The 15,751-nt window shown below is 35.0% G+C and overlaps 1 pseudogene; it reads right to left on the reverse strand.

Moving 5' to 3' along the window:
- Positions 1 to 315: 315 nt before the first annotated feature.
- On the reverse strand, positions 316 to 6,753 carry LOC122739375 (annotated as a pseudogene).
- Between the last annotated feature and the right edge of the window lie 8,998 nt (positions 6,754 to 15,751).

The raw sequence follows: 15,751 nt of genomic DNA on the forward strand, positions 1-15,751 counted from the left end.
TATATAAGCTGTTAGTGTTCTCTTTTTAAGGGCTAGAAACTAAAAAGGTTTTGAATTACATCTCATTCTGCAGCAAGAGCTGTAGGTCTTAGTCAATTTCCAGCTGTTTATAAGACAGCTCTGAATGACTTCCATGTCTTTAACAAAAGCTCCATCATGAGAGCAGCTGATCCATTGTGTTTAAGGAAGCCCAATTCATTGGACTTGGTAGGTACCATAATGGCATATCATCTCATTTTAATCACTGGTTGCATTGTCAGGAATATTGTACAGTGTGTTGCTTCCTTCAAGTCATTTATCAGGAAATGCTATTCATCAGAAGAGATCCAACTGAGCATTTGGCTGGGATAGTTCCTGAATCCAGCCAGCAGCAGAGCATGCAAGGAAAATAAATGTAGTACTTGGAGTAACCATGGGACAATAGAACAGCCAGCCTGGGGGGAAAAATGACATTTCAAAAGTAAATATGGACAGACTAAGCAGTGTCTTTAAACCTCCTTTCTTTGTTCCACATTTTTGGTGGCAGGTCTGTTGTCATTAAAATTTTCCAAGGAAAAATAAGGATATTGTTTTTAACTCATTTTGCAAGTGAAACATAGAATAAAGAAAGGGAAGCATTGGAGTCAAATTAAGGAAGCTTGGGCTTTTTCTGTTTCTGTTTTTTGTTTTTTTGTGAGGCAATTGGGGTTAAGTGATTTGCCTAGGGTCAAACAACTGGTCAGTATTAAGTGTCTAAGGCCAGATTTGAACTCATATCTGCCTGACTCCAGGGCTGGTGCTCTATCCACTGTGCCATCTAGCTGCCCAACTCTGATCTTTTATAATTAATTTCAAACATTTCTAGGCAATACAAATTCCATTAACTATGTCATAGTCAAAGAAGAAGAAGAAGAAGGAGAAGAAGAAGGAGAAGGAGAAGGAGGAGGAGGAGGAGGAGGAGGAGGAGGAGGAGGAAGGGGAAGGGGAAGAAGGGGAAGAAGGGGAAGAAGGGGAAGAAGGGGAAGAAGGGGAAGAAGGGGAAGAAGGGGAAGAAGGGGAAGAAGGGGAAGAAGGGGAAGGGGAAGAAGGAGGGGAAGGGGAAGAAGGAGGGGAAGGGGAAGAAGGAGGAGAAGGGGAAGAAGGAGGAGAAGGGGAAGAAGGAGAAGAAGGGGAAGAAGGAGGAGAAGGGGAAGAAGGAGGAGAAGGGGAAGAAGGAGAAGGGGAAGAAGGAGAAGGAGAAGAAGAACTATGTCATAATCAAACTACTTTCTGAAATTATTTTGCGACTTGTCTATTCAAACATGCTAGAAAATGAAGGGCAGGAGAGGTTCTAGCCTGTACAAATTGGTCTCAAGAAATGCTTGAAATATGAAGGATAGCTCATCTATCTTACTGGTTATTTGCTTGTTCTCATTTCAATTGTGGTCCAGGAAATGTTGGAAAAGATCTAATATTGAAAATATATGCCACCAAGTAAAAATATGCATATACTTGAACAGCTTTGGTTAATATAGATGCAGGAAAAATTCAATATTTATTTTAAAATATTCATTTTCTTTTGCTAATCTGTGAGCTCTTAGAGAGCAGGAGACATTTTATCTCACCAGTAATTACCAGATAGATAGATGATAGATAGAGATAGAAATGTATATATATATATATATATATATATATATGCATGTATATGAATATATGTGTACCTGTATATGCACATATATAAATCTACATCTATATCTACATATCTCTATCTATAAATCTCTATATCTATGTGTGCATGTATTTCCACATGGCTAGTGAGGGAAGGCATATGTGTGTATAGATACATATATGTATGTTTATATGCATATATACATACATATATGCATATACACATACATAAATATGTTTACAAACATGCCTTCCGTCACTAGTTATGTGGCAATGACAGGTACCAAAGAGACAGAGGGGATTTGGAAGAACTTTCACCAAGTCTGTTGAGGTTGGGGCATAAAATGCTTATACAATGCTCATAGATTTGGAAATCATGTGGCTGCTGGTACATTCAGTCTTCCATGGACAGCATATGAGGAATCTGGGTACATAGTGGGCTTACACAAAGAATTAGACAAGAGGGCTTGTATGGGTTTTATATGTGGGTTCAGTAGTTAGCCCAGCAATATAGTGGCAAGTTTAAAAAAGAAAAAGTTTTGAGCAACAAGGCATGGGGATATAATTTTGGAAAGAGCGTTACTGGGAAAGAGTTTGTTCAAGAAAAGGTTTTGAATGATGCTTTATGCTAGCCCTCGTTGAACTTATACAAGCATTGCCTAATGACACTCAGGGGTCAGTTTTGCTTAGGTATGATAGGCTGGTCCCCAAAGGTAAGTAACATGTTGGAGTGTTAATCTGTGTGTGAATAGGGGGCCTTTTTCTCATCACTCAATTTGCCAGACTGTTTAATTAAATGTTTATTTTGATTTAGTTTTGTTTTTTGCTTTTTTATTCTTTTTCTTTTTTTTTCTTTGAATTAGTGTGTCCTTTGGTTGGTTAACAAAGTAAACATATTGGTGGGAAACCATGACCTATTGGTCTGATTGGGTGCTGAACCACAGAGGGCTTCAAATATGGGTTAGATTTTCAAGGGATACAAGTATGCTAGGGACCCCTAACTGATACATTAATTAAAATCAAATTCTTCAAACCCTGTTCACCTCATTTATACATCAGCAAGTCTTTTTCCTGCTGAGAGATGATCATGAACTCATTTGTGTTCAAAGGTAGCTATACAGAGGGATCTACCCAATCCTAGCAAAATAAATGCTTCATTCTGAATGCACATTTTAAAATGTCCTAAAAAGCATTTTTTTCTCATTATATTTTAAATTGAATTTTTAAAGTGTGTCCCGAGTGTTGCATCAAACAACTTAATTTCCCTTAAGTATATATCAGAATGTGTTTGATTCATTTTCTTTTCTAAAAATATTTTTCATATAATCTTAGAAACATACACTAAGACATTCTGGTGGAGATTGAGTCCATAGTAATTAATAAACTTTGGCTTGACTTTTGACAGCTGTACTGCTCCTTATAATAGCTAGTCATTGATAGTAGAAATACTGCAATAATAATTAAGAGCATTTTGAGCAAATTAAAGCATCAAGCAAACATAATTTCAGATTAAATTAATAAATCCTTGTAGGTGATATTCTACATATGATGTAAAGCCAAGGTCCTGACCACATGCAGAGAAAAATTATCCCTTGGCATCGTTACTACATCATAGAGAGTTAATGCATAGACTTGGCTTAATTCCAATTAGATAATTACATTTTTTCCTACCTAAAATAGTTATATAGTTTCAATTAACTAATATATTTTTCATTTTTCTTTGGGAATACTTGTTATTCATCTTCATCAGAATTTTATACTACAATGCTAAGTGGTCCTGGGTGTTCATCCAGTCTGAAAATCAATTTCCATAGTATATGATAATTAACTTATAGAAAGCATCTTGAGTTGAAATAGTGACTGATTCACAAGAGGTAAGTAAAAGTATAAATCAGGCTATCTGAAAAAGATTTAATAGGAGTTAATCTTTTAAAAACACATAATTTAGTGGCTGTCAGAAATTTTAGATATAATTCACCCCAACCTCCCTTTATTACAATGTATAAAATGACTCCTATAAAGCATAACATCTACAAAGATGGGATAGAAGGAAATGTAGAAGGCATTTGCTCTGAATCAACTTTGGATAGGTTGCTAATATTGGAGATTGCCTTTCTCTTCATTTTTTTTCTTTTCAAAAGACAACCTAGATTTTATAATTTATCTAGATTTAACTAAGGATCTGGATAATATCCCCTGAGGTATTAAATTAAGCAGCAGATCTCCAGCTAATCACTTGTATCCAATCAAAAATTAATAGGGGCAGCTAGGTGGCGCAGTGGATAGAGCACTGGCCCTGAATTCAGGAGTACCTGAGTTCAAATCCAGCCTCAGACACTTGACACTTACTAGCTGTGTGACCCTGGGCAAGTCACTTAACCCCCATTGCCCCACAAAAACAAAAAAAAACAAGCAAACAAAAATTAATGGAAGCACTTACACAAAGTTTGCCCATGATGAAAAATGTTTATGTTGGGACTTTTCCCAGCATATGCCAAAGTTCTCAGGGCTTTCCCCATTCTCTCAGGATTAAAATGATCCTCTGTTTGAGAAGCATTTGTTACCAGGTTCAGGTCTGGGTGAACCTGCTCTTTAATTAGTAGGGTTAGACACATTTTCTCACATTCTTTGACTCTTTAAATCCCTTCTCCTTCAACATGGGTGAGACCTAGGGTCTCCCCAAATTGTGTGTGTGTGTGTGTGTGTGTGTGTCATGTACCAAGCAAGGGGGAACAGCTATTTATCTCCTTTATATAAGAGATATACTTAATATTAACACACAAGATCCAAAAGCATATGTCAACAGAGACTTAAAACAAGATAACAAAATGTATAATATCATTACACATTGTGGAAAAGGTTTAGATTAAAACCATTGCAACTTAAATCATTTTGTATTATAGTTAAATTGACATTTCACATTACACCTCACTATGGACTATCTAAATAGTTTTCTCCAGGCTTATATCTTCTGGCAAGCCCAGTCAGGATATAAGCTCTTACTCTTATTAGTGACAATCTCCCATGATGGGTCTGATCAGACATAGTTAGATGTATTACACTTTGTCCCTTATATTGTGATGTTATGTTGGTTCTCTTTGAGCAGAAAGAAGAACAATAGGCCCTGGGACCTGATGCAGCTCTGACCAAAGGACAGATGTAGGTATTCAGTCATCTCTGACAAAACACCCCAGTCCTTTGGACCTATCAAATCCACAATATTGCCTCCAACATTGGAAACATCCATCTCGAGTTCACTTTTAGTCACACGTGGTACTGAAAAACAGCACAAAGGAGGGGGAAATAGGAGTCTGTGATCAAGTCTCAGACTTGTCCAGGAACATGTGCTTTAGGCATACAACTGTCATTGCATAGATGTGTGGGACCTCTCTTAAACCTCTCACCAGACAGAATGGAATAATCTTGCCAAAAGTAAAACCAGGAAGAGAAGAGACAAAGTTTAAGTTATTCTCTTTTAACATTCTACTTAGCCAGGAGATCTTCCTACTCAATGTTCAATAAAGGGATTCCTTTGTTTTTCCCAGTGTGTCCAAACCTTTCACACTGAGCCACATGCCAACATCAGACACAATAGCTCTGCCCATGCTCTATAACTTCTATTCTTTATATATTAATCAAAATAAAGGTCCAGAAATACTAATTCACCCTGCAATAATGTCATCTTCACCTGTCTATGGCCACAGTGCTCCAGGATTGTTGGACCAAGAGAAAACATTGTGAAGTTGCCACAGCAGTTAGGTGGCAAAGCTTATTTTGTTCTCTGAAGGCTTCTGGATAAAGGCAGATAAATACATTTGGAGGTTTCTAGGACATGATATCGTCTTCGTGCATAAATCTGAAGTTGTAAATTCTCTGAATAGTTGTTTTTGGTTTTTTGGTTTTGAGCACTTTGGTGGAAATAACATTGTTACCTTTAAGTTAACTGGTGATATAAAATCAATTATGCCAGTTCACATAAAGAGTGATGCAAGTGGGGTCTCCTTTTGCAAGACAAAGACTGAACCAGTAGTGAGGTAAAAGTATTCTAATTTGACTAACTGCCTATGAAGACGTTTTTGTCTTATAAGAAACATCCGTGGAATTCTATAATAGAAATGATAACTCGCTCTAGTGAAAAGTGTGGACAATTTTATTGTCTAATAATTAAGTCCTTGATTCTCTTTTTGACAAACTAGTATGTAGTAGATCATAAATTTTGTAACCCAAAGAAGAGAAAAAAATGAAATATTAAAAGAAACCTCAAACTACAAGGATGAGACTCACAACCAGATACATCTTCACTATCACTACTGGCATCTGATTTTCTTTCCTCAATGGAGGCATCTGGTGCTAGAACCTGCCTGAAAATATGAATTCATGGTCTTCCTCTCCCTCTCCCATGTGATTCCTTTCATTCATTCTGCCTCCACTGATTTGCAAGTGAGCAAAAGAATCCTCTAGAGATGTGCTTGCATCAAGGGAAGTTGTTCCAGCATCAGTTAACTGGTCTAGAAAAGTTAAGGGTCAGACAGGAGTAGATATTAGAGGCAGCAGAGAGCCCTCAGCCTGAGTTTATATATTTTCTTCTCCAGCTACAGAAATTTCTTCCCCCCTTTTTGTTCTATTTTTATATCCCATTTAATTTGGTTATGCCATCCATGTTTGTTTCTCTTGTATTGAACCATGTTTTCAAGATCAGCAACATACCAAAATCCAGCAACTAAAACATATCAGTGTTTTTGTTGTTTGTTTATCTTTGTCGAAATCATCTTCCAGCTTCCTGCTGTTGCATACTGCCACCATCCATATCTTGCTTCCTAATATCAGTAATATTTTCCATCGCCTCTACTTGCCATTTTCAGTTACTGTTGATAACAAGGTTGGCTTGTCAACAAAGTCCTGAGGAATCTTGCTGACAGAGTTCATATTTCTTTCCAAGCCCTATATCTCCCTTTACACACACATAACAGAATACATGCTTACAAGAAAGACTAACTGGGTGAACACATGTTTGTAGACAGATGGCATATTCAGAGAAGGTCCAGCATTGGAACACCCATTTGCCTTCCTGATTGTGAGAAACATGTTTATTGTGTTATCAAATTCATTACAGCTAATTATCATTTCTATTATAGAAACTTTTCTGGACCAGGATACTAGAGGAAATGTCTTGATTTAACTCCTACACTTCCATAATACTAAGAAAGCTCTTATTAGCCAAGACATTCAGGAAAAAAACCTGAGACAGTTTGAATTAACCTTTCCACCACTTGGTTTGAACAGGTACCCAAGAGTAGGTCATTTGGACAAACAGAACGTAAAGACATATCTTGGACTGGGAAGAGAGTTGTGGGGAAACTACTAAGCCCCTAAGCAGCTTCCTTATAGACTGTTTATGCTCTCTCTGACTGATTTTTTTGCTTCCATTTTTATGGACTAATTTTACTGTCTCATGGAATGGTTTTATGGTGCTTAGTGAATATGCATTTTACTAAAGTAATTGAATATCTTACCCACAGGCTCTGAGTTAGTCAGGCTCTGTACCTTACCGCAGCAAAGGTGACACAGATGACAGATTACCTATGGCCTGCTTATCATCCCTTTGTCTTTCCCACTACCTTGTAAATTGTTGTCCCATTAAAGACAACTTATAGGCATTAACAATTCATCCCACATCAATTTCAGAAAATATAGTCTAGTCAAAGAGCCAAATCATGCAAGAGGGCCAGTACATTGCTTCATTCATTCATTTATTCATCAATCAATTAATTAATTAATTGATTAATCCATCCATTCAATAGTTATTTATTAAATAACTACTATATGCTGAGAACAGGTTTCAGTGTAAGGACTTATGCAAAGTTTAAATAAAATATGGTCATATAAGCATTGACTTAAAGATAAAGGGAACTTCAGACATTATCTAATCTAAGTCCCTAATTTTATAGATAAGGAAAGGGCCCCTTATTATTAAGTGATTTGCCTAGAATCATACAGATAATAAGGGCAAGAGGCAGGATTAAAATAGATACCCAATATTTAAATGCAACACTCTTTCCTCTCCTACAAACAATTTCTCTTCTATATTAAAATTGTCATCGTTGTTGTTAGTGCTATTGTTTTCATGTAGTGGAATAAAAGCTTTTTCTTGGGGGGGGGGCAATGAGGGTTAAGTGACTTTCCAAGGGTCACACAGCTAGTAAGTGTCAAGTGTCTGAGACCAAATTTGAACTCAGGTCCTCCTGAATCTAGGGCCAGTGCTTTATCCATTGTGCCACCTAGCTGCCCTCCAAAGCTTTTGAAAGTAGGTGCTATTTCATTTCTGGCTATGTCCCCAATATCTAATTCAATGTTTTGCTCTTAATAGATGTTAATAATTCCATTAAATTGGATATTTAAATCAGCTCTTTCTAAAGTTGTTTTTCTATTATTTTCTATCTGTGCCACTGAATAAATAAATTTAGGTAGAATTCTCATTTTTATTATATTGGTTTAGCCTACCCATTCAATTTTATTAATTACCCATTAATATTTCTCCCTTTGCTTAGATCTTACATTAATTGTGTGTAAATGTTTTGTAATTGTGTTCATATGGTTCTTGTGTTTGTCTTGGCAGGTAGACTCTCAAATATTTCATGTTGTCTACAGTTATTTTAAATTGAATTTCTTCTTCCATTTCTTCTTGCTAGATTTTTTGATAATATATAGAAATGTTGAAGACTTTTGTTGTTTTATTTTATATCTTTCAAATTTGTTGAATTTGTTAATTTTTTTCAATGATTTTTTTAGCTGAGTTTCTCAGATTCTCTAACCATGTCATCATATCATCTGCAAAGAATAATGGTTTTATTTTCTCTTCTCTTCTAATTCCTTCAATATCATTTTTTTGTCATTGCTATAGCTAGTCTTTCTAGAATAATACAGAATAATAGTGTTAATGGGTATCCTTCCTTCATCCCTGATCTTACTAGAAAAATTTTTAGCTCAGCCTCATTACAGATAATGATTGCTGATAGTTTTAAATAAATACTACTGAAAATTTAAAGGAAAGTTACATTTATTCCTATGTGTTCTTGTTTTTTTTTTTCTTAATAGCACTGAGTGTTGCATTTTGTTGAGGGGCCCATATGATTCATCTTTGGTTTATGAGAGAAAGTCATATAACTATCTCTTATTAATTTTCTGCAAGCAGTAATCAATAAAATTTATTATTCATTTCCCAGAAATTTTGTCTCTCAGAATTTTTATATGTCACATTGGGAAATTAAAAAAATGATGAACAGGATGCTTTCAGAAAAAACCTGGGAAGATTGATGCAAAGTGAAATGAGCAGAACCAGAACATTGTTCTCAGTAACACAATATTGTACATTGATCAATTTTAATAACTTAGCTATTCTTAGCAACACAATGATCCAAGATAGTTCTGAAGGACTTACAAAAGTGGATATATAGTTTAATGTTTAAATTATATCATTTTAAATTATAACCTCTTATTGGAATTCCATTAGTCAAAACAGTTTTTAAGAACTTCAGTTATCCATCTGTTACAATTTTTTAGATTTTAGTAGTTTAGTTTCCCTTTATTTTTCTCTTTTAAATATAAAATTAGTAGTTTTTAATAGACTCTTTAAAAAGGTAGATCCTACTTCATTTGCAAATTCAATTTAAACTTTATTTTCAATTTTAATTTTATCTTCTTTTATTTTTTCTCCTTAATTTTCAGAATTTCTATCTTGATGTCATTTTTTCTTTTTTTTTTTTTTTAATTGCAATGCCTCGTTGATTTCCCCCTGATGTTTTCGCCTGCTCTATTTTTGGTGAATTCTGTTTTCTTATACCCTAGCACATGTTAAGGTTTTCTACAAATGTCACACAAGTCTGGTACACTCTTCCCCTCCTCCCACCCCCCACCCCCACACCTCTTACAAATGCATAATCACCAAATATCTATAATATCCAAGATTATTGCAAGTATATTTGCAGATTACATATCAAAACTCCTGGCATATAGTAGGCTCTTAAAAACTTGCTTCTGTCCTCTAGTGCCCTTTAATAGGCTCACCCCTCTGCCTGAAATGTTCTATTTTCTTGTCAAAGTATTTCCCTGTCCTTTAAAGCTCTCTTCAATAGAACTTTATCAATCACGCCTTCCCTGATCTCCTTCGTAACTCCTTTTGTGTCCCTATATTAAAATGTGGAAATGAATACATAAATGAATATCTGATGTGATTCTCATGAGACATCTGCTAGTTACTTGACCCTTTAGTGAAATTATTTTACCCTTGAATCAAACTAAATTGTATTTGAAAATTACTTTGCTATTTTAAAGCACAATTTAAAATATTATCTATGATTATTACTACTGATACTATTATTTCTATTAACTACTAATAAAATTTGATTATGAAATAGAATCTGAGTTTGTCACTCTGATTTATGGTGAAAATTAAATTGAAATAACCCCAAACTAAGCATCTGCAATATGTAAAAACAAGTGGTGTTGTGATATATGAAGATCTGGATACAGGTCCTGCTACAGGTCCTGTATGATAGCTGCATTATGATGAACAAAGTATCTATCCTCTAAATATACCTGGAAATTTTCTTTTTTAATTTTTTTAAATCATAAAAGTATTTTATTTCCCAATTACATGTAAAGATAGTTTTCAACCTTTGTTTTCATAAGATTTTTAATTCCAAATTTTTCTCCTTCTCTTCCTTCCCTCCTCCCTCCCCAAGACAGAAAGCAATCTGATATAGGTTATATATTTACAATCACATTAAACATATTTCTACATTAGTCATGTTGTGAAAGAAGAATCATAACAAAAGGGAAAAAGCTCAAAAACTCAAAAACAAACAAAAACAAAATTAGAAACAGTATGGTTCAATCTGCATTCAGAATCCACAGTTATTTTTTCTGCATGTGGAGGACCTTTACCATCATGATTTCTTTGGAAATGTCTTGAATTGTATTGCAGAGAAGAGTTAAGTCTATCACAGTTGATCATCACACATTGTTACTGTGACTGTATAAAATGTTCTTCTGGTTTTACTCACTTCACTCAACATCAGTCCACTTGTCTTTCCATTACATTTGTATACCCCCACTTGTTTAGCCATTACCCAATTGATTGGCATTCCCTTGATTTCCAATTCTTTGCCACCACAAAGAGAGCTACTATAAATATTTCTGTACATGTGGGCAGAAAATGTTCGAAGACTAAAAGTTGTAATAAGTTTCCAATCTGCACCAATGTATAGCATCCCTGCTCTGGGGATTTCTTTCACAGAGGACATCAGAGATGATTCATGATGCAACTGCAGGAGATAATAAATGAAAAATAGAAAGAAAATATGAAGGGCACTCAAGAAAATCTATAAACAAAATGAATAAATTCTTCATGGAGATGTTATTATTGTTGTTGTTATTCTTTCATTTTTAAAGAGGTTCATTACTTTGTGAGGTGATGTCATGACTTGCAATGAATTGCATTTAAGTGAGGCAGGCCTCTACAAAGTCATCCACCTTACTCTTGCCTCCTGAGCCATCTGGATCCTGTGGCAAGATATACATCAGGATGTTTGTAGATTGTCCTGGATGTTTGAGGCAATAGGGGTTAAGTGACTTGCTCAGCGTCACATAGCTAGTAAGTGCCAAATGTCTGAGGCTGGATTTGAACTTAGATCCTCCTCACTCTATGTCCAGTGTTCTATCCAATGTACCACCCACCTGCTTCTGGAGGTAATAATCTACTTGGGGAAAACATGAAATAATTTTCTTAAAATATAAAGAGGGCATGTATGACTGAATCTTTTGTTGTTGTTGTTGTTGACAAAACCCTTTGAAAAAGCTCCTTCTTCCTTCCACATGCCCTACAAACAATTACGGGCTACATGAAGTCCTCTGCCCTCTTTATCCTCAGCCCTTTTTAACCTAGTCCTTTTTAAAATTACTAACATGTAGGTATCTATGGAAGGGATGGGCTATCCTAAACAAGACTATGAGGAAAAGGGAGGGGAAAAAAAGCTGGTCACTATAGAAATTAAACTAAAACAACTGGCTTCATTATTATCTTATAGTACCTCACCCAACCACCTATGTTTTACCTGGTCAAGATTTCAGGCCAAAAAATATTGCATTACATCCCTTTTTAACCAGATAATCTTCCATTTCAAACCATTTTATTTTGAAGGGAATCTACCAGCTTAAATTCATGTGTACTTTTACTTGCCACTGAAGTTTTCTTTCCCCTTTGCCAAGAGATGCTAGGAAAACATTCTTCAAAATGAATTAATATGTCATCTGAAAAACAAAGCCATAAAGAATTAACACAATTATGCCCATATTTGTGGGGGAAATTCATAGGACAATGAAATATGATTCAATAACCATTCATCTTTAGTAATAATTTAACACTATCCCAAAATTAATTTGCTTGAATTTATTACAAATGTGGCACTATCCCTACTACTGGGGTAATAAGAAATCCATCAGCAAGTAATGACTAATTCACTTGCTTATTTCTCAGTGCTATGGAACTGTGTGTTCTTATTTAAATTGAATTCCATCATTTATTCAGTAAAGATTTTGCCACCACTCAAGCCTCCCTTGAGAAAAACAGCAGATCTCTTCTAAAAAGAAATCAATCCTGTCTTAACTCTTAAGAAAGTTTTCTCCTTATGCTCTAAGAAGTTAATCTTAAACAGTATTCTTCTTTAGTGTTGCCCACTTTTAGGTAACAGCTATTTGTCTCTCAGAAATGAATGGTAGTAGTTAGAGGAAGGACAAAAGACAACTGGTATCTTGAATGATCACTTGATGCCTGGTGACTTGTGCTTCTTTCCCTGAGAGACTTTATGATGTAAGGTCTAGTCTAGTAAAGAATTCTTATTGATACATTAGGTGACATATCCTGTAGATGGTATGTGTTTGGTCATGCATAATTCTCATTTCAAGCTTCTATTTTGGGGAAATGTTTTGTAGTAGCACATGTTAGGTATAGATACACAATCATTTGTTAAACAAAGGCTTCATCAAGAGAGTGGAAACTCTTTTATGTTCTACCACATCCTAAAGATTTTTAGTATAGTCCTAAAAAGAGAACAAATCATCACATAATTAATTATCTGATAAGATGTAAAGAATTTAGGGTCCCACTAGTTTTTTATATGTAGATTAGTTTTAAGAGCATTCACTTTAATAGTGGAAAATACCACCTTAAACACTCTCCTGCAAAAAGAAATTACTCATTCATGCTTTCTAAGTTATCTTAGATTCCTTGAAAACTATAACAGATTTAATATTGTTTGAAAACTGTCAACTTCAAAATATAAGCAGAGACATGTCATACGTATACTTGATAAGGGTATGCACCGCTTTAATGGAGATTGTTCATGGTAGAGTTGAGTTCTAAGTAGAAGGTTGTTTTTTTGTTTTGTTTTGTTTTTGTTTTTCTCTGTAGCATTTGATTCTCCAGAATCAGTTACTTACAAATGGCATTGTGTTGGTTTCACTAAACCCCCAAACAGTGCAAAATGTTCCAAAAGACATCAATAATCAATCAAGAGATTGACCCAAACATCCCCAGGGAAAAAAACTCATTGGGTAAAAATCATCTATTACCTTGATTATGGCATGTGGTTAGCTGAAAACTTACTGTGTGTATATATGTAAGTATATATATACATATATATATGTGTGTGTGTGTGTGTGTGTATGTATATATATCCTTCAAAGAACTTACAAACTTACAAATATAAGCTCAACATAATTAGGTAAGGAAACACATAAAGTGGAACTTGAAATGAAAGAATATCAGAATAATCCCAGAAACAAAAACCTATCCTTTAAAAAAGGGAGCAAACCTTGCTTACCTTGAGGAAGGAATTGAAATGTCCCTTAGAGAAGGATAGGTATAATTCCAGAGATACATATCAATGCTTTCCATGAGCCACATTTAATCCATGTCCAGATACATAATCTACATGATTAGCAAACATACTTCACACCAGTGAGCAAGCTAAAGCACAAAGTGTTATGTTTATATAGAATTACCAAACATCACATAGTTTTTTTAGTATTTGAGTCTAAACAATAACCCAATATTACCTGCTACAGAGCATAGCAACACAAGTCATTTAAAATCATTACTGCTGTTATTTTTGTATATTTGCACATATTTGTGTGTGTGTGTGTGTGTGTGTGTGTGTGTGTGTTGTGGAGGCAAGGGTGCAGTGTTGTTATTGAGAGGTAGAAATGAAATGTGGAGCTTGCCTCTGATATGCTGCCTAGGGTCTGAGCTATCTTTATGTAAGTTGTCCAGCATCCAAAAATTGCATGGCCCACTGTGGATTGAGAAAAAGAAGTTCCAACAGAGATAAAATGGTTCTCTTTTGACATTGTTTCCTAAAGGAGATAAAGCATATGCTACCTTTAAAATAACACCAGATACCATAAATAATTGCTCCACATTCTCTCTTTCATCCAGGTGAACTCACTATTCTCCATCAAGGACAAATACCACCAATAACAACATATATTTAGTTGTTGTCATTGTTGTTCCATCACTTTTTCATTCACACCCAATACTTTGTGACTCCAGTTGAGCTTTTGCAAAGATACTGGAGCAGTTTACTATTGCCTTCTCCAGCTAGTTTTAAGGATGAGGAAATTGAGGCAAACAGGATTACATGACTTGCCCAAGGTCACACAGCTAGTAAGTGTCTGAGTCTGGGTTTGAACTCAGGAACACAAGTCTTCCAGACTCCAGGTTCAGCACTATATCCCCTGGGGCCTCAGCACTGTATCCCCCGGTGTCTTGCTGGGATACAAACCCTGTTTGCCTTACAGAAAAATAAATACATCCTGAATTAAATTAAATTCTACAAGCAGAAGATGGGAATAAAAGAAATCCTTAATGCAAAAAATTCAGAGGATAAAATAAAATTCCAACAGAGAAGTAGTTGTAGGCATCAAGGTACAGCGCCAAGAACACTTGGTTTCAGAGTCAGGGTTCAAATCCTGGTTCTGCTGTGTACTACCTGTGTGGAATTGGAGATCTCAACCTTTGGGATCCTCAACCACCTTATTTGTAAAATAACAGTATTAAACTAGATTATCACTAATGTCTTTCGAGGTCTTACTCCTATGAACATTTGTCTTGTCTCTTTAACAAACTGTTATATAACTATGCCTCTAAATGGAAAATATTAGCATAAAAATGTTATTTATTTTCATTTTATAGTAAATGACAAAGGGTCTCATTTCAGATGTTTCCATCTACTGAGGCTGGATAGAGTTCACTTTCCCCATTATTGATTTTAGGGTGGGTTGAATACACAGACAACTGCAGTTAATTATAAATGATTATTCTGTATTAAAAATAGCCCCCTTTGCACCGTCAGCTCCTCCTTAATTTCCAGATGTTTTCAGGAGGGAGTTTGTTTGAACTAAATAGTACTTATGTTTAAAATCTTTGAAGTGAAATTGTCCTTTTTGTACCTTATAATGAAAGCAATAGTATTTTATAACTATAGCTATTTTCTTTCAGGACTAGGTATAGTCAAACAAATGTATACACACATCTCTTATATTGTACATGCATATGAGTATGATGTGTGTGTGCATATCTGGAATTGTGATGTTATCATAATCGTGAACTATTGATGAAAAACAAACTCCTCTAAGTGATCTAGACCTGCAACTAGTCTTCACTTTCTTTGACAGATACCTAGGATAGAGAAGCCAAATGACTTATTCACAGACACACAACTAGTATGTCTTGGAGGGTAAACTTCTTCCTGACCACAATCCTAGATCTCTCTATATAATATCAAATATGTCAAACATGAGCTCCCTCTTTTTCCTCACAGACAGAGCCTGCAAAACTAGAGTGCCCAGGAGCCAGATTAAATTGAAATTGAGAAATATTTTATAAAAATAAATTAAAAATACAGTGCAACATAGATAATATGTATTTTTCATTTCATAAGTCACCATGTAGTCTGCCAAAATTTGACACCACTGCATTATACCATGTTGCCTTATTTAATATCTGCATGTCTAGATATATGTATGTGTACACACATACACACACATATACACACAGATAAGTATTATT

The sequence above is a fragment of the Dromiciops gliroides genome, chromosome 2 (genome assembly GCF_019393635.1).
Source record: "Dromiciops gliroides isolate mDroGli1 chromosome 2, mDroGli1.pri, whole genome shotgun sequence".
Taxonomy (NCBI): domain Eukaryota; kingdom Metazoa; phylum Chordata; class Mammalia; order Microbiotheria; family Microbiotheriidae; genus Dromiciops; species Dromiciops gliroides.